This window comes from Bubalus bubalis, chromosome 18 (assembly GCF_019923935.1).
Source record: "Bubalus bubalis isolate 160015118507 breed Murrah chromosome 18, NDDB_SH_1, whole genome shotgun sequence".
NCBI lineage: Eukaryota > Metazoa > Chordata > Mammalia > Artiodactyla > Bovidae > Bubalus > Bubalus bubalis.
Window position 1 is genome coordinate 32,916,024 of NC_059174.1, and position 22,058 is coordinate 32,938,081.

Below are 22,058 nucleotides of genomic sequence, written 5' to 3' on the forward strand. Positions count from 1 at the left end.
CATCTAAAAAAAATGTCTAAGACCATATACATGAATATTTTATATACATTAAAGTCTTAAATATAAAAATAAAATACTACATAAAACTCAAGAAACATGCATAGGATATACAGGGCATGGGGACATTGTTGATCAGATCTGGGAACCTAAAATTTTTTTACAGAAAATAGGGGGGACATTAGTTCAAGTCAGAATTGAAAGGAAATTTTATAACACAGTATAGTATACACAAATTTAATATGAAAATAATATTCCCCAAATCTCTTTGCATTGCATACAACATGGGTCTTATAATATTTAAAGTAACCTTAATATATTGACAAAGAAAAGAAACTTCGTAGGAAAAATAGACAAGATTATGAATAAACACACACAAAAGCAAATCAAAGTGGATTGCAAACATTTAAATATGTCCACACTCAGATTTAGATACCTGAAAATTAAGCCAACAGTCAAATAATAATTTGCACCTGTGACTGGTAAGGGGCTTCCTAGGTGGCCCTAGTGGTCAAGAACCTGCCTGCCAATGCAGCAGACACAAGAGATGTGAGTTCAATTGCTGGATAGAGAAGATCCCCTGGAGTAGGAAATGGGAACCCACTCCAGTATTCTTGCTTGGAGAATCCCATGGACAGAAGAGCCTGGTGTGCTACAGTCCATAGGGTCGCAAAGAGCTGGACATGACTGAAGCGACTCAGCATGCATGCATGCATATAATTGGTAATGTTTTTTAAGTTGCTGAACTATAGTTGACTTACAATGTTAATTTCTGCTGTACAGCAAGGTGATTCAGGTATGTATGTGTGTATATATGTGTGTATATACATATACACATACACACATTAGGTATGTACATGTATTTTATATATATTTATACACACACACACACACATATACATTCTTTGTATTTCTTTTCCATTATGGTTTATCACAGGATATTGAATGTAGCTCCCTGTGCTATATAGTGGGACCTCGTTGTTTATACATTCCATATATAACAGTTTGTATCTGCTAATCCCAAACTCCCAGTCTATCCCCCCTGCCTCAGCAACCACAAGTCGGTTCTCTGTCTGTGAGTCTGTTTCTGTTTCATAGATAAATTCATCTGTCATATTTTAGATTCCACATATAAGTGATATCACATGGCATTTGTCGTTCTGACTTACTTCACTTTGTATAATAATCCCTAGGTCTGTTCATGTTGCTGAAATGGTATTATTTCATTCTTTTTTATGGCTGAGTACTATTTTATTCTTTTTGTTTTCCGGTTCAGTTCAGTTCAGTCGCTCAGTCATGTCCGACTCTTTGCTACCCCATGAATCGCAGCACGCCAGGCCTCCCTGTCCATCACCAACTCCCGGAGTTCACCCAAACTCATGTGCATAGAGTCGGTGATGCCATCCAGCCCTCTCATCCTCTGTCGTCCCGTTCTCCTCCTGCCCCTAATCCCTCCCAGCAGCAGGGTCTTTTCCAATGAGTCAACTCTTCGCATGAGGTGGCCAAAGTATTGGAGTTTCAGCTTCAGCATCAGTCCTTCCAATGAACACCCAGGACTGATCTCCTTTAGGATGGACTGGTTGGATCTCCTTGCAGTCCAAGGGACTCTCAAGAGTCTTCTCCAACACCACAGTTCAAAAGCATCAATTCTTTGGCGCTCAGCTTTCTTCACAGTCCAACTCTCACATCCATACATGACCAGAGGAAAAACCACAGCCTTGACTAGATGGACCTTTGTTGGCAAAGTAATATCTCTGCTTTTCAATATACTGTCTAGGTTGGTCATAACTTTCCTTCCAAGGAGTAAGTGTCTTTTAATTTCATGGCTACAATCACCATCTGCAGTGATTTTGGAGCCCCCCCCCCCAAAAAAAGTCTGACACTCTTTCCCCTGTTTCCCCATCTATTTCCCATGAAGTGATGGGACCAGATGCCATGATGTTAGTTTTCTGAATGTTGAGCTCTAATCCAACTTTTTCACTCTCCTCTTTCACTTTCATCAAGAGGCTTTTTGTTTTACGTTTTTAATTCATTTATTGTAATTGGAGGATAATGACTTGACAGTATTGTGATTTTTGCCATGCATGGAGATGAATCGGCCACAGGTGCTCTTGTGTCCCCCTATGCTGAACCCCTCTGCCCTCCCCACCCCATCTCTCTGGGTTCTCCCAGAGTACCAGTTTTGAGTGCCCTGCTTCATGCTTCAAATTTTCACTGGTCATCTATTTTTTTTTTTTTTTTTGGCTCTTAATTGGCTTTTATTCAATGGGTGTACATTAAATACAATAGGATTTCACTTCAAAAGCAAAGACAAATAAATCATTCATAGCTTTTTTTTTGAGGGGGTGGGGGGTTGGGGATAAGTCAGAGGCATACAGAGTAGCCTGGAGGAGGAGACTTAAAAGGAATAGCCCATCTGCTGGAGCATCCATGTGAGTTCAGCACAGTGTCTGGGCTCTCAAGGCATCCTGCTTCCAGCATTGCCCCCAAAGGAACTTCCCTTTGGAACACATTATACAATAAGATCTTGTTCCACCAATCTTGAAAGTGGCTGGCTCTGAATTAAATCATCTTTCTCCCAAATCAGGCAGTGGGGCTTGTAGAGACCAATGGGGCCTGTAGAGAACATTTTGTTGTGTTTTGTTTCTGACATCTCTGAAAGTTTAAAGAGGGTGCACCTCATAACCATCATAAGCCAGGAGGAAAAAATTATTTCCCCAAATTCTGACTCAATATGTCACAGTAAAGACTCCATTCTACAAAAAATCATAGAGTTGTAGCAAGAAGAAACCCTGATTGTCTAGGAAACATTTCTTCCTCAAGGTAGAAAAATATCCCTTTACATATTTTGCTTGTGTTGGCAATAAGAGACATTTCTTTTAGGTCCCCAGAAAAGCTTATCAGACATTTTTCCCCAAGCTAAGTAGAAAAGCTCCTATTTCTATTGATGTTAAAATAAAATTAAGTTTAAAGCTCTTAATACTTGGTGGATCTTTTCAAGTGAATCCTTAGCTTTGACTTACAGAGAGGGTAGATTCTCTTTCACACTTTGTTGGCATCACCACCTCCACGGGAGACATTTGTAGCTCCCCCCAACTCACATGTCATGTGATCGCCGTTAGAGGTCACCACAATTGAAAATCCATTTCCAGGAACTAAGATAGCTACTAAATCATGAGGAGAAAAAAGCTATCAGGGCTGAGAATGTCACCATGAAAAAACCGGGTCCCCTATAATCAAGTGGATAGTGTGTTATCCTCAAGCTCAAATGTTTTTCCTTTAAGTTCTATTATTTTTTAAAACCACTAATATATTAACAGATCCTAAATAACACTCTGCATGAGATTCTAAACATAAAAGAATTTCTGATTTTGCTATTTTTAAGTCAATAATATGTGTGTGTGTATGTGTGTGTGTGATTCTATGAGCTTGAGACTTTCTATGTGGTCAGAACTTTTCAGTCCTTTCAACATATAACAGGGCAGCAAAAAGTAAAGCCAGACTAGCGAACCACAAATCCAAAACTCCTCAAGACTGGGAAAGGAAACAAAGGATGAATGGCCCCATAACCCAGAATCCATCCCTCTGGGGTGATATTCAAACTTGGGTAAACACTGTTGATTGGAGAAGGCAATGGCACCCCACTCCAGTACTCTCGCCTGGAAAATCCCATGGATGGAGGAGTCTGGTAGGCTGCAGTCCATGGGGTCACTAAGAGTCGGACACGATTGAGCGACTTCACTTTCACTTTTCACTTTCACGCATGGAGAAGGAAATGGCAACCCACTCCAGTTTTCTTGCTTGGAGAATCCCAGGGACAGGGGAGCCTGGTGGGCTGCCGTCTATGGGGTCGCACAGAGTCGGACACGACTGAAGCGACTTAGCAGCAGCAGCAGCAAACATTGTTGATAACACTCTAAGTACTTTGTGCAACACTCAGAGCAATAATGCAAATGGAAACCAGGAATACTGATTTTTCAATTAAACAGAAGCTAGTTAAGATGAGATGCCGTAAAGTTGAGGAAGACATACTGAGACTTCTCAAGGGCACTGAGTGTTGGGAAAGTGAATCAAGAGGGATGCCTAGAAAGGAACAGGTTGAGGAAGAATGGATGGGTGAAATTAATTCAGTCTCACTGGTCATCTATTTTACAAATGGCAATATACATGTTTCAATGCTATTCTCTCAAATCATCCCACCCTTGTCTTCTCCCACATAGTGCAAAAGTCTGTTCTTTACATCTATCTGTGTTTCTTTTGCTGCCTTGCATGTAGGATCATTGTTACCATCTTTCTAAATTCCATATGTATATGTTAATATACTGTATTGGTGTTTCTGTTTCTAACTTCACTCCAGTATAATAGGCTCCAGTTTCATCCACCACATTAGAACTGACTCAAATGTGTTCTCTTTTATAGCTGAGTAATATTCCATTTTGTATATGTAGCACAACTTCCTTATACGTTCATCTTCTGATGAACATCTAGGTTGCTTCCATGTCCCAGCTATTGTAAACACTGCTGCAATGAACATTGAGGTACATATGTCTCTTTCAATCCTGATTTCCTCACTGTGTATGCCCAGCAGTAGGATTGTTGAGACATATGGCAGTTCTATTTCCAGTGTTTTAAGGAATCTCCACACTGTTCTGCATAGTGGCTGTACCAGTTTGCATTCCCACCAACAGTGTGAGAGAGTTTGCAAAAGCAAAATGGCTGTCTGAGGAGATCTTTCAAATAGCTGTGAGAAGAAGAGAAGCAAAAAGCAAATGATAAAAGGAAAGATATAAGCATCTGAATGCAGAGTTCCAAAGAATAGCAAGGAGAGATAAGAAAGCCTTCCTCAGCGATCAGTACAAAGAAATAAAAGAAAACAATAGACTGGGAAAGACTAGAGATCTCTTCAAGAAAATTAGAGATACCAAGGGAAACTTTCATGCAAAGATGGGCTCGATAAAGGACAGAAATGGTATGGACCTAACAGAAGCAGAAGATATTAAGAAGAGGTGGCAAGAATACACAGAAGAACTGTACAAAAAAAGATCTTCATGACCTAGATAATCACTATGGTGATCACTGACCTAGAGCCAGACATCCTGGAATGTGAAGTCAAGTGGGCCTTAGAAAGCATCACTACGAACAAAGCTAGTGGAGGTGAAGGAATTCCAGTTGAGCTATTCCAAATCCTGAAAGATGATGCTGTGAAAGTGCTGCACTCAATATGCCAGGAAATTTGGAAAACTCAGCAGCGGCCACAGGACTGGAAAAGGTCAGTTTTCATTCCAATCCCAAAGAAGGGCAATGCCAAAGAATGCTCAAACTACCACACAATTACACTCATCTCACACGCTAGCAAAGTAATGCTCAAAATTCTCCAAGCCAGGCTTCAACAGTACGTGAACTGTGAACTTCCAGATATTCAAGCTGGTTTTAGAAAAGGCAGAGGAACCAGAGATCAAATTGCCAACATCTGTTGGATCATCAAAAAAGCAAGAGAGTTCCAGAAAAACATTTTTTTTCTGCTTTATTGACTATGCCAAAGCCTTTGACTGTGGATCACAATAAACTGTGGAAAATTCTGAGAGAGATAAAAATACCAGACCACCTGACCTGCCTCTTGAGAAATCTGTATGCAGGTCAGGAAGCAACAGTTAGAACTGGACGTAGAACCACAGACTAGTTCCAAATATGGAAAGGAGTAAGTCAAGGCTGTATATTGTCACTGTGCTTATATAACTGGAGAAGGCAATGGCACCCCACTCCAGTTCGCTTGCCTGGAAAATCCCATGGACAGAGGAGCCTGGTAGGCTGCAATGGGGTCGCTAAAGTTCGGACACGACTGAGCGACTTCACTTTCACTTTTCACTGTCATGCATTGGAGAAGGAAATGGCAACCCACTCCAGTGTTCTTGCCTGGAGAATCCCAGGGATTGGGGAGCCTGGTGGGCTGCCATCTATGGGGTCTCACAGAGCCGGACATGACTGAAGTGACTTAGCAGCAGCAGCTTATATAACTTATATGCAGAGTACATCATGAGAAATGCTGGGCTGAGGGAAGAACAAGCTGGAATCAAGACGGCTGGGAGAAATATCAATAACCTCAGATATGCAGATGACACCACCCTTACAGCTGAAAGTGAAGAAGAACTAAAGAGCCTCTTGATGAAAGTGAAAGAGGAGAGTGAAAAAGTTGGATTAAAGCTCAACATTCAGAAAACTAACCTCATGGCATCTGGTCCTATCACTTCATGGCAAATAGTTGGGGAAACAGTAGAAACAGTGACAGACTTTATTCTTTGGGGCTCCAAAATCACTGCAGATGGTGACTGCAGCCATGAAATTAAATGCTTACTCCTTGGAACAAAAGTTATGACCAACCTAGACAGCATATTATAAAGCAGAGACAGTACTTGGCCAGCAAAGGTCTGTCTAGTCAAGGCTATGGCTTTTCCAGTAGTCATGTATGGATGTGAGAGTTGGACTATAAAGAAAGATGAGCACCGAAGAATTAATACTTTTGAACTGTGATGTTGGAGAAGACTCTTGAGAGTCTCTTGGACTGCAAGGAGTTCCAACCAGTCCATCCTAAAGGAAATCAGTCCTGAATATTCATTGGAAGGACTGATGTTGAAGCTGAAACTCCAAAACTTTGGCCATCTGATACAAAGAACTGACTTATTGGAAAAGACCCTGATGCTTTCAAAGATTGAAGGCGGGAGGAGAAGGGGACAACAGAGGATGAGATTGTTGTATGGCATCACTGATTCAATGGACATGAGTTTGAATAAACTCCAGGAGTTGGTGACAGACAGGGAGGCCTGGTGTGCTGCAGTCCATGGGGTCGCAAACAGTCAGACATGACTGAGCAACTGAACTGAACTGAGTCTTTTTGATGTCAGCCATTCTGACTGGTGTGAGATGATACCTCGTTATGGTTTAGATTTGCATTTCTCTAACAATGAGTGATGTTGAGCATCTTTTCATGTGTTTATTAGCCATCTGTATGTCTTCTTTGGAGAAATGTCTGTTTTGTTCTTGGCCCACTTTTTGATTGCATTGTTTGTTTTTCTGGTATTGAGTTGCATGGGCTCCTTGTATATTGTGGAGATGAATTCTTTGTCAGTTTTTTGTTTGCTATTATTTTCTCCCATTCTGAAGGCTGCCTTTTCACCTTCCTTATAGTTTCCTTCATTATGCAAAAGCTTTTAATTTTAATTAGGTCCCATTTGTTTTTATTTCCATTACTCTGGGAGGTGGGTTATGGTGGATCTTGCTGTGATTTATGCAACAGAGTGTTCTGCCTATGTTTTCCTCTAAGAGTTTTATAGTTTCTGGTCTTATATCTTTAATCCATTTTGAGTTTGTTTTTTTGTATAGTGTTAGAAAGTGTTCTAGTTTCATTCTTTTATACATGGTTGACCAGTTTTCCCAGCACCACTTATTAAAGACATTGTCTTTTCTCCATTGTACAGTTTTGCCTCTTTTGTAAAAAATGAGAAGTCCACAGGTGCATAGATTTATCTCTGGGCTTTCTATTTTGTTACATTGATCTGTATTTATGTCTTTGTACCAGTACTATACTATCTTGAGGACTGTAATTTAATAGTATAATCTGAAGTCAGGAAGGTTGATCCCTCCAGTTGCATTCTTCTTTCTCAAGACTGCTTTGGCTATTTGAGTTTTTTTGTGTTTCCATACAAATTGTGAAATTATTTGTTCTAGTTCTGTGAAAAATACCATTGGTAGCTTTACAGGGATTGTGTTGAATCTATAGATAGCTTTGGGTAATATACTCATTTTCACTATATTGAGTCTTCCAATCCACGGGCATGGTATTTTTCCCCATTTATTTGTGTCATCTTTGATTTCTTCCATCAGTTTTTTATAGTTTTCTATATATAGGTCTTTTGTTCTTTAGGTAAATTTATTCCTAAATATTTTATTCTTTTCATTGCAATGGTAAATGGGACTGTTTCCTTAATTTCTCTTTCTGTTTTTTTCATTGTTATGTATTGGAATGCAAGAGATTTCTGTGTATCAATTTTATATTCCAAAACTTTACTATATTCATTGATTAGCTCTAGTAATTTTCTGGTGGTATCTTTGGGGTTTTCTATGTAGATGATCATGTCATCTGCAAACAGTGAGTTTTACTTCTTTTCCAATCTGGATTCCTTTTATTTCTTTTTCTTCTCTGATTGCTGTGGCTAGGACTTCCAAAACTATATGAATAGCAGTGGTGAGAGTGGACACCTTGTCTTGTTCCTGATTTTAGAGGAAATGCTTTCAGTTTTCACCATTGAGGATAATGTTTGCTGTTGGTTTGTCATATAGTATATGGCTTTTATTATGTTGAGTTATGTTCCATATATATATACACACACACACACAAACACACACACACACACACACACACACACACATATAGAGAGAGAGAGACCATATTTTCTTTATACACTCAACCTGTCAATAGACATTTAGGTTGTTTCCATGTCTTGGCTATTGTGAATAGTGCTGCTATGAACATAGGGATGCATGTGTCTTTTTGAATTATAGTTTTGTCTAGATATGTGCTCAGGAGTGGGATTGCTCAATCATATGGAAACACTATTTCTAGGTTTTTGAGGAACCTCTGTACTGTTTTCCAGGGTGGCTGGGCCAATAGTGGATGTACCACATTCCAACCCTAGTGTAGGAGGGCTCCCTTTTCTCCACAACTTCTCCAGCATTTGTTATTTGAAAAATTTTTAATGATGGCCCTTCTGATCGGTGTGACGTGGCACCTCACTGTAGGTTTGACCTGCAGTTCTCTAATAGTGATATTGAGCATCTTTTCATGTGCTTGTTAGCCACCTGTATGTCTTTGGATAAATGTCTACTTAGATCATCAGCCCATTTTTTGATTGTAGTTGTTTGTTGTTGTTGTATGAGCCATTTGTATATTTTGGAAATTAAGCCCTGTCAGTTGCATCATTTGCAAATATTTCCTTCCATAGTGTAGGTTGTCTTTTCTTTTTTTTATGGTTTCTTTTGCTGTGTAAAAGCTTGTAAGTTTAATTAGGTTCTATTTGTTTATATTTGCTTTTATTTCTGTTGCCTTGGGAAACTGACCTAAGAAAACATTGGTTTATGTCAGAAAATGTTCTCTTCTAGGAGTTTTATGGTGACCAGTCTTGTCTTTAAGCTATTTTGGGTTTATTTTTGTATATGGGGTGAGGGTGTGTTCTAGCTTCATTCATTTGCATGTGGCTGTCCAACTTTTCCAGCACCACTTGCCAAAGAGATTGTCTTTTTCCATTGTATATCCTTACCTCCTGTGTTCAAGATTAATTGACCATAGGTGTGTGGGTTTATTTCTGGCTTTCTATTCTGTTCCATATATATCCATTTTCTGCCAGTACCACGCTGTTTTGATTATTGTAGCTTTGTAGTATTGTATGAAGTCTGAGAGGTTATACCTCCTGTTTTGTTATTTTTCCTCAGGATTACTCTGGCAATTCTGGGTCTTTTAAAGATTTTATTGAAGTATAATTTACTTACAGTGTTGTGTTAATTTCTGCTGTATAGCTAAGTGATTCAGTTACATATGTGTGTGTGTTTTCACATTCTTTTTCATTATGGTTCATCCCAGGATATTGAATATAGTTCTGTGTGCTATATAGCAGGACTTTGTTGTTTAGCCATCCTATATATAATGGTTTGTATCTGCTAATCTCAAACTCTCAATCCTTTCCTTCCCCACCAGCTCTTCCCACTGGCAACCACAAGTCTGTTCTCTATTTCTGTTTCAAGGATAAGTTCATTTGTGTCATAAATATTTTAGATTCCACATGTAAGTGATACCATATGGTTATGAGGCCAGTAATAGGCTGATACCAAAATCAGACAAAAACATCATGAGAGAATTACTGACTAACATTTCTTGTGAATACAGGCACAAAAATTCTCAACAAAATACTAGCACACCAAACTTAGAAACATTATAAAGAATTGCACACCAAAGCCAAGTGGGATTTATACAAAAAAGGCAAATTTAACATCCAAAATTGAGTTAACACAATACATTATATTAATAGAATAAAGGATAAAATCAATATGATCATCTCAATAGATGTAGGAAAAGGATTTGAAAAAATCAACACTCCCTCATGATTTTTTTTTAAAAAGTCAATAAACTAGGAATAGAAAATAATTTCCTGAATCTGATAAAGGATATCTATGAAAAACCCACAGCTACTAAAACTTAGTGGAGAAAAACAGGATACTTTGTCCCCTAAAATGAGAAAGAAGACAAGGATGACTGCTTTCATTGTTTCTGTTCAACATCATACCAGAGATTCTATGTGGGGCATGAGGGTAAGAAAAAGAAATCAAAAGCATTCAGATTAGACAGGAAAAGTCAAAGTATATTTGAAGGTAACAGGATCTTATACATAGAAAACCTTGAGGAATTTACTTAATATTAAAACCCATTAGAAGTAGCAAATTAATTTAACAAAGTTCCAGGATACAAGAGCAATATGCTAAAAATTAATTGTATTTCTGTACACTATGAATGAAATATCTGAAAATGAAATTAATAACTCAATAATAAAAAATCCAATTTTAAAAAGTGGCCAAATTGTCTGAATGTGTATTTCTCCAAAGAAGATACACAAATCTCAATAATCACATGAAAAATGTTCATGTCGTTAGTAATTAGGGAATACAAATCAAAACCACAATAAGATACCACTTCATACCCAGTAGGATGGTTATAATAGAACAGCAATTAGCAAGTGTTGGCAAAGATATGAAGAAATGGGAACTCTTATACAGTGCCAGTGGGAATGTGAAGTGATGCAGTCACTTTAGAAAATAGTTTGACATTCCCTTAAACAGTTAAACATAGAATTGTCATATGACCCAACAATTCCACTATTTTTTATTTATTTTTTAAAATTTTATTTTATTTTTAAACTTTACAATATTGTATTGGTTTTGCCAAATATCGAAATGAATTAGGTAGATACATAAGTACATATATCCAGACAAAAATCTGTATATGAATGTTCATAGCAGCATTATTCACAAAGCCAAAAAGTGGAAACAACCAAGTGTTCAACAGAAAATGAATGGATGAATAAAAGGTGATATACTCTTGTGATAAAAAGCAATGAAAAGGGATGAAATTTTGATACATGCTATAGTCTGGATAAACCTTGAAAACATATCCTAAGTGTAAGGTCAGGGGAAAAAAAATGTATTAAATGATTTCATTTATGTGAAATGTCCAGAATAGGTGAATCCATAGAGACAGGAAATGGGTCAATGGTTATCCTAAAACTGGGAGGTAATAAAGACTGCTAAAGAGGTAGGGGGTTTCCTTTTTAGAGGGATACATGGGTTTTGAAATTCAGACTGTGGTGTCCAGAATAGGTGAATCCATAGAGACAGGAAATGGGTCAATGGTTATCCTAAAACTGGGAGGTAATAAAGACTGCTAAAGAGGTAGGGGGTTTCCTTTTTAGAGGGATACATGGGTTTTGAAATTCAGACTGTGGTGATGGTTACACAATTTCATACTAAAACTCTTGAGTTGTGTATTTTAAATGGGTGAGCTATATGATAAGTAAATTGTATCTAAATAAAGCATTTTTAATTTTTTAAGAAAAGGGACAATGAATTGAAAATTCAAAGATGAATAAGACTGGTCCACACTTGGGCAGTGGGGCTGGTATTATGAAAATGTTTCTTTACACCTGTGAGACTCCAGATTATTTTCCTGTTTCAATAATCATTTTTCAATGAAGTAAAAACAATCCTTTTATTCTTCCATGGAAATTTGTATTACATGTAAATCACCATTCTGCTCTAAAATATAGGAAACTATCTCATTATAAATGGTATGTCTATCCCTAAACTAATAGCTGGAAACAGATGAAAAGCATGTTTTGAAATGCTAGAAATAATTAAGGTAATGGAAAGATGTATTTATAACATCAACAACCCTGATGCCAAAATGAGAAAATTATCTGTAAAGTGATTTGACAGGGCTGGATCAATAAAATAGTTTTAAAACTATATATGTGTGTGTGTGTATATATATACTATATTCATTATATTCATTCTACATATTCAGTATTAATTAGTTTCTTTATATAGCAAACTGCAAACTTTTATCTTAGAATGTGCTAGCTACAAAAGTGAATGTTAACTCAGTGACTTTGTTCATAGAACTTGAATGTGACTTTTTTCATTAGGATTCATTTGGGAACAAACTGTTGACTCAAACTTAAGCCATGTAGACCTTTTCTAGAACTGTTCTAGGAAGTTAACTAATAATCAAGTATGATTCATACCAGAAAATAAAGAAAAAAAAAACATGTATTGGTGTTGATTCACAGATAAGATCCTTCTGGAGTGCATGATGGTCTGTGTATGGTCACCTGGAGTCTTTGCAGTTACCATAAAACTTGTGGTTACCCTCTTCTGACCTTTTTAAATGAGCCCGACAGGCCAGCTCCAGATCACACTGGGATGTCATAAAGGCCCCTACAGTGTCTTGCTTTTGGAATTTCTCTGCACCATCTCCTATCAGCATGATCCTCTTCCTCAGCTTTTCTAAGCTAAATGCCTCTCTTCCAATTCCATGCCTTAGCCTCACAGCTTTATTCGATTTGAGACTCTGGACTCCTTCCATACATTTCTACCAGTCTGTGATATGCCTGGGAACTGTCAACGGGTGACATTTACCCCCCTGGATAAAGGTAATGAGTTGGTATTATTAAGCACAAAATGTCAACTGAGACTGGCATAATTGCTTTATATAGATTAATTTTATTTTTGTTTAATTTTTATATGTCAATTTACATATTTATTTTTATTGATTTTTGGCTGTGCTGAGTTTTCATTGCTGTGTGCGGGCTTTTCTCTAGTTGCACTAAGCAGGGGCTTAGCTAGTCACGGCACATGGGTTTCTCATTGTGGTGACTTCTCTTGTTGCAGAGCACAGGTTCTCGGGCACACAAGCTTCAGGATTTGAGGATTGTGGGCTCAGTAGTTGTGGCTCGCAGGCTTAGTTGCTCTGTGGCATGTGGGATCTTCCCAGACCAGGGGTCTAACTGGTGTTCCCTATGTTGCAAGGCAGATTCTTAACCACTGGACCATCAGGGAAGCCCTAATACAGATTAACTTTCAATCTTCATGGCCATTTTCTTCCTTGGCATTTCAGCAGACATACTCTATATGTTGTAGGGCCTTGTATACAATTACTCGGCTAATATGGGCAGAATTCAAGTACTTCACTCCTGTATCAGGGCTATTTCTCTCAGCCTGGACAAAGAATACCTGTAAGACCACCTATAAGATTACACACACAAATTATCTGGCCCCAGCCCAGACCAACTGAATGAGACCAGGTGAATGAGAAGGTGGTACTCAGAATCCTGGGCTTCCCTGGCTCAGGGGTAAAGAATCCACCTGCAATACAGGAGATGCAGGTTCCATCCCAGGGTTGGGAAGGAGGGCATGGCAACACACTCCAGTATTCTTGCCTGGAGAATCCTATGGACAGAGGAGTCTGGCAGGCTACAGTCCATAGAGTTGCAAAGAGTCAGACACAACTGAAGCAACTTAGCACACATGCACCCAGAATCTTAATATGCCACAAGTGATTCTGATTCACATAAGTTTAAACACCATTGCATTATTCTTCCTTGAGCATTTAATATAGCATTTCAGCAATTTCCTGGAAAGATTCACATCCCCTAATGGCCAGAATGCACATTACCAGCATCATTTCCACTGTGAATGGGGAAAGATATTCTTCTCTTCCCAATCCATATTTGTTATATTGTTGATGATAAATTATGTTCCCAAAAAATCCAAAAAGGAAAACAAAACAAAACACAGGTTCCTCGGTGTGTCTGCAGCACCTCTTGACTAAGAGAATGAGCGCAAAAATCTGGTTTTTACTAGTCCTTATTAAAACATACCTAGAGGATCCTCACTCCCCAACAACTCAAATGGCTTAGTTGCAACCTTGTTCCAGATCCGCTATACCCTTGTGCTGATGAATTGAATTGGGTATCCAATCACAGTCCTTCTGTTTCTATTTGAGACACAAAGATGCATAACCATGGCGAGATGGCAGTAGTCTTCCTACTCTTGAGAGAAAGGTGCCTCGAAAAGGGGCAGGGGTTGTTTTATCATTGTTGATCTGTACAAGTTCTTTATATATTTTGGGTTTTAACACCTTATAGAATATATGATTTGCAAGTATCTCCTCCAATTCAGTAGGTTTCCTTTGGTTGATGGTTTCCTTTGCTATGCAGAAGACCCATTTGTTTATTTTTGCTTTTGTTACCCTTCCCTGAGGAGATGTATCCAGGAAGATGTTGCTAAGACCAATGTCAAAAAAGCATACAGCCTATGTTTTCTTCTGGTTTTGTGGTTTCAGTCTTAACATTCAAGGCTTTAATCCATTTTGAGATGATTTTTGTGTACGATGTGAGATAGTGGTCTAGTTTCATTCTTTTCCCTGTGGTACTGACAGCTAGAAACTAAATTTTTGGTGGTAAGCATGTTGTATACACAGAAGTTAACATATGTACACATATGTTGTACATCATAGAACTTATATCATGTTATAAATCAACATAAAACATAAGGTTATAAATCAACATCGCTTCAATTAAGCATTACTTTTTTTAAAGATTTTGTTTTTGGTGTGGTCCATTTTTAGTATTTGTTACAATACTGATTCTGTTTTACATTTTGGTGTTTGTTTTTTTTTGGCTGTGTGGCATGTGAGATCTTAGCTCCCAGACTAGGGGTCGAACCCACACCCCCTGCAATGGAAGCCAAAGTCTTAATCACTGGCCCACCAGGAAGTCCCTAAACATTAACTGAAAAAATAAAATTAAAAGGAAATGTGCACAAAAAAAAGGAAAAGGGTAAAGTTTTATTGGGTGCTTGGTAAAAAGGGCTTGTTTAGGAGTTAGCTCATTAGTTGTATGTATTGTTCCCAGATTCAGTCTTCACCAATGCCCAGCACAATGTTTGCTAATGCTATGTCAGTTGATATTTGCTGGATGGATGAGTCAAGATACTAATCAGCCTTGTGTGACTATCAGAAGTAGAAGAGTTTGAGAGACTTGATTCATACCTGTCCTTCTCCTTTTACAGATGAGAAAACACCTTCATCAGTCAGAACTCAACTCCTTTTCCAAAAGGAGGTGGTCACCCCATTTCTTCCTCCTCATTTCAGAACACTTGGCTGAAGGTATGTTTTCCCATCCAAGTTAAGGTCTCTATGAGTCTCTGACCTTTTATAGATTTCTCAGCTTTAATATTGTTTCCCCAGATCACTGTGGCTTCAGGCCAAGGCTATTTTTCCTTTGACTCTTTGCTGCTGCTGCTAAGTCGCTCTTTACTTGATACTAATAACTGCCATATGCCTGAGAAAGAAAAACAAAAGGCACACTTACGGAGAAAAAGGAGAGTGTTCACTGAAAGACAAGTGGAGAGAAAAGTGCAGAAGATAATTTTTAAGGAAAAAAAAACCACTGAGCTAAAAGCATGAAGCCTTAGAACACCCCTTCTCAGGGTAAAGTTTCATTCTCACTGATATGACAAACATTTTCCCAACAGAAGAAGTTTAGCACATTATATAAATACCCCAATACGCATATGCAGCGGTAGTAATAATTAGTTTTCTCCCCCTTTCATCTCCGTTGTTTCTGCCCACACACATTTCCTATTTCGAGCTTTGGTGTAACAAATGCATCTTTCAAACTGGAAGCCCACGCCTTGTTTGCACAAACACAGGTCTCTTTATCGCCACGTGCAGTCCCTCCAGCTTGCGGAACTGAACAATGAGGCATTTTCCTCTCTCCCCGGCCCCAGAGCTCTGACAGAATTCATTTAATTTCCATGGAAAATGTAATCTGCAGATAATAATAGGTCATTCGCAGCAATATCACTCCACCCGCCCAGATCACCCGTTGTTGTGCTAATTGTGGGATAATGTAATAGACAGCCGAGGCCCGCGGATGGAATTAGACGGGGCATTTTGTTTTTTGCGATGCTATGAAGGAGAATATAAGAGAAAGTGTCAGCAAATGCTGTAGGCATTGTTCCCCTTTTGTAAAATGACTTGAGTCTCCTTGTACATGGGGCATCTTTGATATTCTTGATGTCACCTGCAAAATTCAAGGGTTTTAGTGTTTCACTGGGCATCTTTGGACCACTCAAATGCTCCACCTAAGCAGATGAAGTGAGTTCTTGAGAAACTGGGAGGAGCCAAATGATGGCTTGGGCAGGTGCTAATCACCTAATCTATTATTCTTGTTGTGAAATACTTAAAAAATATCAATCACCTCTGAAATTCCTCCTTCCAAGCTCAAAAGAGAAGCAGAGGCCCTTTCTGTGTAGAATGACTTTCCTCAGCATAGAAGTCTACACTCACCCATCCGTGCTAACGTTCTCTCTCTTTTTTTATTGAGCTACGTGTGTGTGTATGAAAGTAGCTCAGTCGCGTCCAACTCTTTGCAACCCCATGGACTATACAGTCCGTGGAATTCTCCAGGCCAGAATACTGGAGTGGGTAGCCTTTCCCTTCTCCGGGGGATCTTCCCAACCCAGGGATCGAACCCAGGTCTCCCGCATTGCAGGTGGATTCTTTACCAGCTGAGCCACGAGGGAAGCCCCTTATTGAGCTATAATTGACACATAACATTCTTTTGTTTTTGAGTTCGCAAAGTCAGGAGCTATCACAGAATCATGAAAAGTGGGTCCAAAGATGACTAAGGTTAACACACTAATTATTTATTTCATGACTTTTTTTCTCTTCTAATAAAGATCATTCACAGTCATTGTAAATTATTTGAAAAGGGTTGAAGAAAGCAGAAACGAGCCCACCCTTCAGAGAATTCCCTCAGGGCAGACAGAAAAGGCAGAGGAAATGATTCTCCTCAGAACTGACAGTAGAAAGGGCGGGAGGGTGTGTTTACAATGAGATTTGGAAGCTGATACGTGTGTGTGTGTGTGTGTGTGTCTGTGTCCATCCCTCTTAGCTGTCTGCATCACTGATGGGCGGTGTCTGACCCATGCCCACTGGATGATGCGGGGATGGGATGACTCAGGCAGGACCTCCCAGTTCTTCTCCTGCCAGGAAGCAGAGGGCCTGCTGGGTTGACTCAAAGGGCTTAAGTCCAGATTGTCAGGCTCTGATGAGGAAGACAGATGGCCATTCCCTTCTCTCATTGTCCAGCCTGGTTGAGGTATGTGAGGAGATAAAATATACCCACACACTGGGGAAACAGACAAAGATGGAGAAGCTCAGAGATGCTGGGAGATAAGACAAGAGAGAGTGAGCCCCAGAGAGCAGACATCTCAGAATATGGCAGGGAAGGAGAGAAAGAGTGGTAACAGGAAAAGGGGACAGGGAGAGAGGAGCAAGACAGAGACAAAGAGTGAAGGGCACAGAGGGAAAGGCCATGAAAATAAAAGACAGGCGAGGAGGACTGAAAGAGACAGAGCAGAATGAGACAGAAGGCAGAAACCCACAGGAGTGCTGGGGGATCCGAGAAGAAGAGGCGAGTTTGTGAACAGACTGCGCCCAAGGCTGACGGCAGCGGGTGAGGGTAGGTGTGAGGGCGTGTGTATGAGGGTGTATGTGTGAGTGTGTATGACGATGCTGCCCGTGTGTGAGAATACGTGTGTGCACATGAGATGGGTGTGTGTGTGGAAGGAGCCTTCGACAGGCACGGGATTTGAAGCTCTCTGACTTACAGGATGCCCTGTGCCTCACCCACCCCTCACTACATCAGACACCTCTGTAAGCATCCAAAAGAGCTTTGCTTTTCATTCTTCCCCTCTTCCTGGAAAGGAACCAGCTCTTTCAGTCATTTCGTCAGCAGTTGGGGACTCTGTGGTTTATTGCTTCACACCCTGGGACAAGGCAGGCGGTCACTCTGGAGGGGAATCCTGCAGGCCCGAAAGTGGTCAGAGGGGAGGGTGCTGGGATCTATCGCAGGGTCAGGCTCAGCTTCCACAGGCAGCAAGCGCTAAACTGGCTTTCTGGCTCTGAGGTCTCTGACAGAGGAAGGGTCAGTCCTGACCTGGCAGATAGATTAGGGTTAGTTATGTCCATGGACGTATGGACTCAGTGTATGTTCCCCACCCAGGAGGGCAGCCTATGGTCCATGAGCAGAGGATAGCAGCATCAGATGGAGGGACACTGGATCCTGGGCACAAAGACCAGTAGAGACTTCTAGAAGCCAACATGGGGTGGGATTGTTGTTGTTCAGTAGCTAAGTCATGTCCAACTCTTTTCAACCCCATGAACTGCAGCATGTCAGGCTGCCCTGTCCTTCACTATCTCCCAGAGTTTGCTCAAACTCATGTCCAGTGAAGGGTGGTGAATCGAAAGTTATGTGTATGGGCAAGGCAACCTAGGGACACTGGACTCAGAGGGTGAAAGGGACTTGGAGGAGGTCCAAGATGAATCATGGGGCTGCCCAACAGATGGAGCTGGGCTTCTCCATTCCAGGTCACTGTGGGGGACTTCGTTCAAAGTCTCACAAGACTGAGCTGGAGCCTCCTGCCTGTGAAAGTTGTCTTGAGCCCTGGACAGTGGTGAACCCATCTGTGAAGAATGGAGAGGAGAGAGTCCAACCTGGTCCCTGCCCTGTACATGGGAGACAAAGGCACACACACACGTATACACTCACATGCACATGTGTAAAGGTATACACACACACACACACACCCCCTCTCTCTCTCTCTCAGAATGATTAACTTTATATCCTTGCTGTTCAAAGTGTGATCCATGGCCCAGCAGCATCAGCATAACCTGGATGTGAGTTATAAATTCAGATTCTCAGACCCCATCACAGACATACTGATCATGACCCGTGCCTTAGCAAAAGCACTTTAAAGTCTGAGAGCAGTACTCCACGTGGCAGGGGATCGGGAAGAGCTGCTTGGGGGTGCTCAACAATTTGATGAGTTGGACATCACTTTCTTTGTCCTGTAAGTAAGGACAATGAAGTTTTTAAAAAGATTCTGTCTTAGTAGCCCAAGGCAGCGTAGCTATGAAATGACAGAAATTTGGTCTCAAACTCAGGCGTAATGACTCAAACTTAAACTTGGTAAGCCAAGACAACCACTTACTCATGCTTCTGTGTGCTAAGCCCAGCGCTGAGCACTTGATTATATCCATTACCTACCTGGATTCACACAGCCACCAGATACCATATATTTTCCCCAGTTCACAGAGAAAGAAACAATAGACTTAGAGACGTCGGTGTTTTTTCCCCCAAACCAACCAGCTGGCCGATAGCAGAGCTGGGATTCAAGTATACAAGTGTCTCACCCCTAAGCCTGGGTTTTATTTTTGATTCTGCTTTGTACTGCCCAGCGGCTGCCCACTATAGCTTTCTGCTTCATTTTCTAAAGATGCAAAACCTATGCTGGTCTCAACTGCCTTTGTGTCCCCCTCTCCGGTCACAGCCAGCCTCCAGGCGCCAGGCCGATGCGAGCAGGGAAGACCACTGAAGTCACATGAGGAGGGCACATAGCAAACAGATCTGGACACGTGCTGCTCAACAGCCCTGGAAGGAGGGACTCCTGATCAGCATTTGGAACCCAGCTGTGGGGTCAGAACTAGAAATGTGTGTTCTTTATGCCCGAGTCACACAGTTTAATGCCTTCCCATGGCCTCAGTCTGGACCCCCTGGAGCCTCCAGCCTGGGAAAAGCTCAAGGAAATCAGGTTCCCAGAACATCTTCAAACTTCCTGGTAGCAGTATATCTGGGAAGACAGTCTGCATGACTGTTTCTGTCATTACAGCAGGATGTTTTTCAGCCCCCTGCCCCTCCAGCTCAGTGTTCTCCCCTGTGTGCAGACTCCAGGTAGCATTCCCTGTCCTTGAGAGCTATTACCTTAGATGCAGGCGGCCACGCATCCCTGCCCTCCTTCGCTGATCTGCAGTGAGCTGACACAAAGAATGCAGGGGGACCTTCTAAGAACTTTTGTTATCTGAGTTCCAAACTCCCTGAGCCCTGTGTGAGTGCAGAGGGAGCTCCCCAAAATGCAAACCATACGTACCAAGATGGAGGAAGGTTGGATCATGCCATTGAACAAGGACTAATGAAGCCCCCAAATCACATCCAGTCAGGTGACTCTGAAAATATCCCTGGATCCTAACAGCTTCCTCAAGGACACAAGTATCTGCAAATCTCGGTGACTCGGTTTTGATGTTCTGAACCAACTGTCTTTCATCTCTTGGGTTCAGCCAGCCCTGGGGCACCCTGGAGGCCTGGGCTCTGCTCTGCTGAGTGGAGCACATCCCTAATAAGGCAGGTGTCGGCCCGGGAGAAAATATCATTACTAATGGTTTGTGAAGGAGGAAAGGCTCACACGTGGGGTGTGCTGGGAAGGGAGATGCTGTCTGCCAAAGGGGTTGGTGGTCTGATGAGATGTCCCTGTGCCCCAGAACGGCTGATGGGGACTCAGGAAGCCAGAGCCTGCCTTTCTGTCTCTGCGTTGGGGAGCAACAACTCAGGATGACAAGTGAGGTTCAGAGTGACCTGTCAGGTACAGGAGTTTTTAAGGAAAGTGGGCCCCATTTGCCTGCACTCCCTGTAAAAGTGCGACAGGACGAGGCTGGCTTGCTGATTGCAGGCAGGTTAGCCCGCAAAGGAAAACATGGCTTTCAGCTCCACGAATGCTTTTGATATTAGAGAAGCCTCTTGCTGGCTGTGACTTTAAGTGGAGATTGTTCCCTAGAGACAAATCAACCTGAAATTTGCAAGAGCTCAGGGGCAGAAGGAAGAAAATTGTGCCAGCTGGGAGACTTTATATCTGTGAGTCCGGGATGGAGTCAGAAGTGGAGAAAAGGGTGGGAAGGCCAGGAGCCCCGTGGGTCAGAGGGAGGGCTGAAGAGACGTGCCAAGCCAGAGGTCACCCCTTCCCAAGGGGAGGGTGTCTTTGGGGACTGTGGGCAGAAAAGAACAGGCATGATTCCGAATGGAGACTCCCAGGTTGAAGAACCCTGAACCAGGAATGTCCCAGCTTCTCCCTTAGCCAACCTGACCCCGAGGATAAAAGTGTTTTGGTGTTTACTTTTTCTAACTGAACGATTTACATACAACAGTTGTTTTGTTTTGTTTTGTTTTTTACGGGTGCAGCTGATTTGAGTTTTGCAAACAGATCACTCATGTAACTAGTGTCCCGGTCAAAATACAGAACATTTCCCTGTCACCCCAGAGTGGTTCCCCTCTGCCCCTTCGAGCCAGTGTTCACCCTACTTCCCTTGCAGGACAAACACTGATTTCTGTCATCACAAGGTGAGTTCTGCTTGTTCTAGAGCTTCATTTAAATAGAGTGTGTGTTCCTCGGTTCTTTGTCTCGTCATAACAAAGATTTGGAGTGACGGACATTAAAGCCCCCTCGGCGTGTCACGGCTCTCGGGTCTTGGATGGACTGTGTTATAGCTCTCAGGTCTCGAAAGGACCATGTTATAGCTCTTAGACAAACCAGTGTTACAGTTCAGTGTTACAGCTCTATTTTATATAGAAGATAGCAGGAAAATCCATCTTCGAGGCGTGAGGGCACATCGATCCAAAGATGCGAAGAGAAGAGCGCCCCAGCGCACGCGCAAGAGAGAGCTAGCTTTGGCTCCTCTTTTTTTATGTTTCTCTCTCCCTGGGCCTGTCCTATGTAAACTGGGCCAGCCAGGAGTGTTGTTGGTTTTACCTGAGGTCCTCACTCCGGTCCTCGGACCTTCCTTTGTTCTATTTTTGCGGGCTTTTCCCTTCTTCGTGTTTTAGCCACCGCCATTTTGGACTCCTTTTCCCTATTCTACCTACCTAACAGAATCTTACAGTGTGCTTTTCTGTCTGACTTCTTTCTCCCAGAAGAATGATTTTACGTTGTCTCTGCTGTAGTGTGCAATAAAAATTGGTTCTGTTTTATTGCCGAATAGTATTTTATTATAAGAATGTATCACATTTACTTGTAGGTGGACACTGGGGTTGATAACAGTTTGGGCGATAACAAGTAAAGCTATGAAC

General features: G+C 41.2%; 1 long non-coding RNA gene across 1 annotated transcript; it reads left to right on the forward strand.

Annotated features, from left to right (window-relative positions):
- Window positions 1-12,520: 12,520 nt before the first annotated feature.
- LOC123330413 lies at window positions 12,521-21,699 on the forward strand. Its single transcript, XR_006546323.2, has 3 exons — window positions 12,521-12,746; window positions 15,166-15,262; window positions 19,495-21,699. It is a non-coding gene; the product is annotated as an uncharacterized LOC123330413 (long non-coding RNA).
- Window positions 21,700-22,058: the final 359 nt, after the last annotated feature.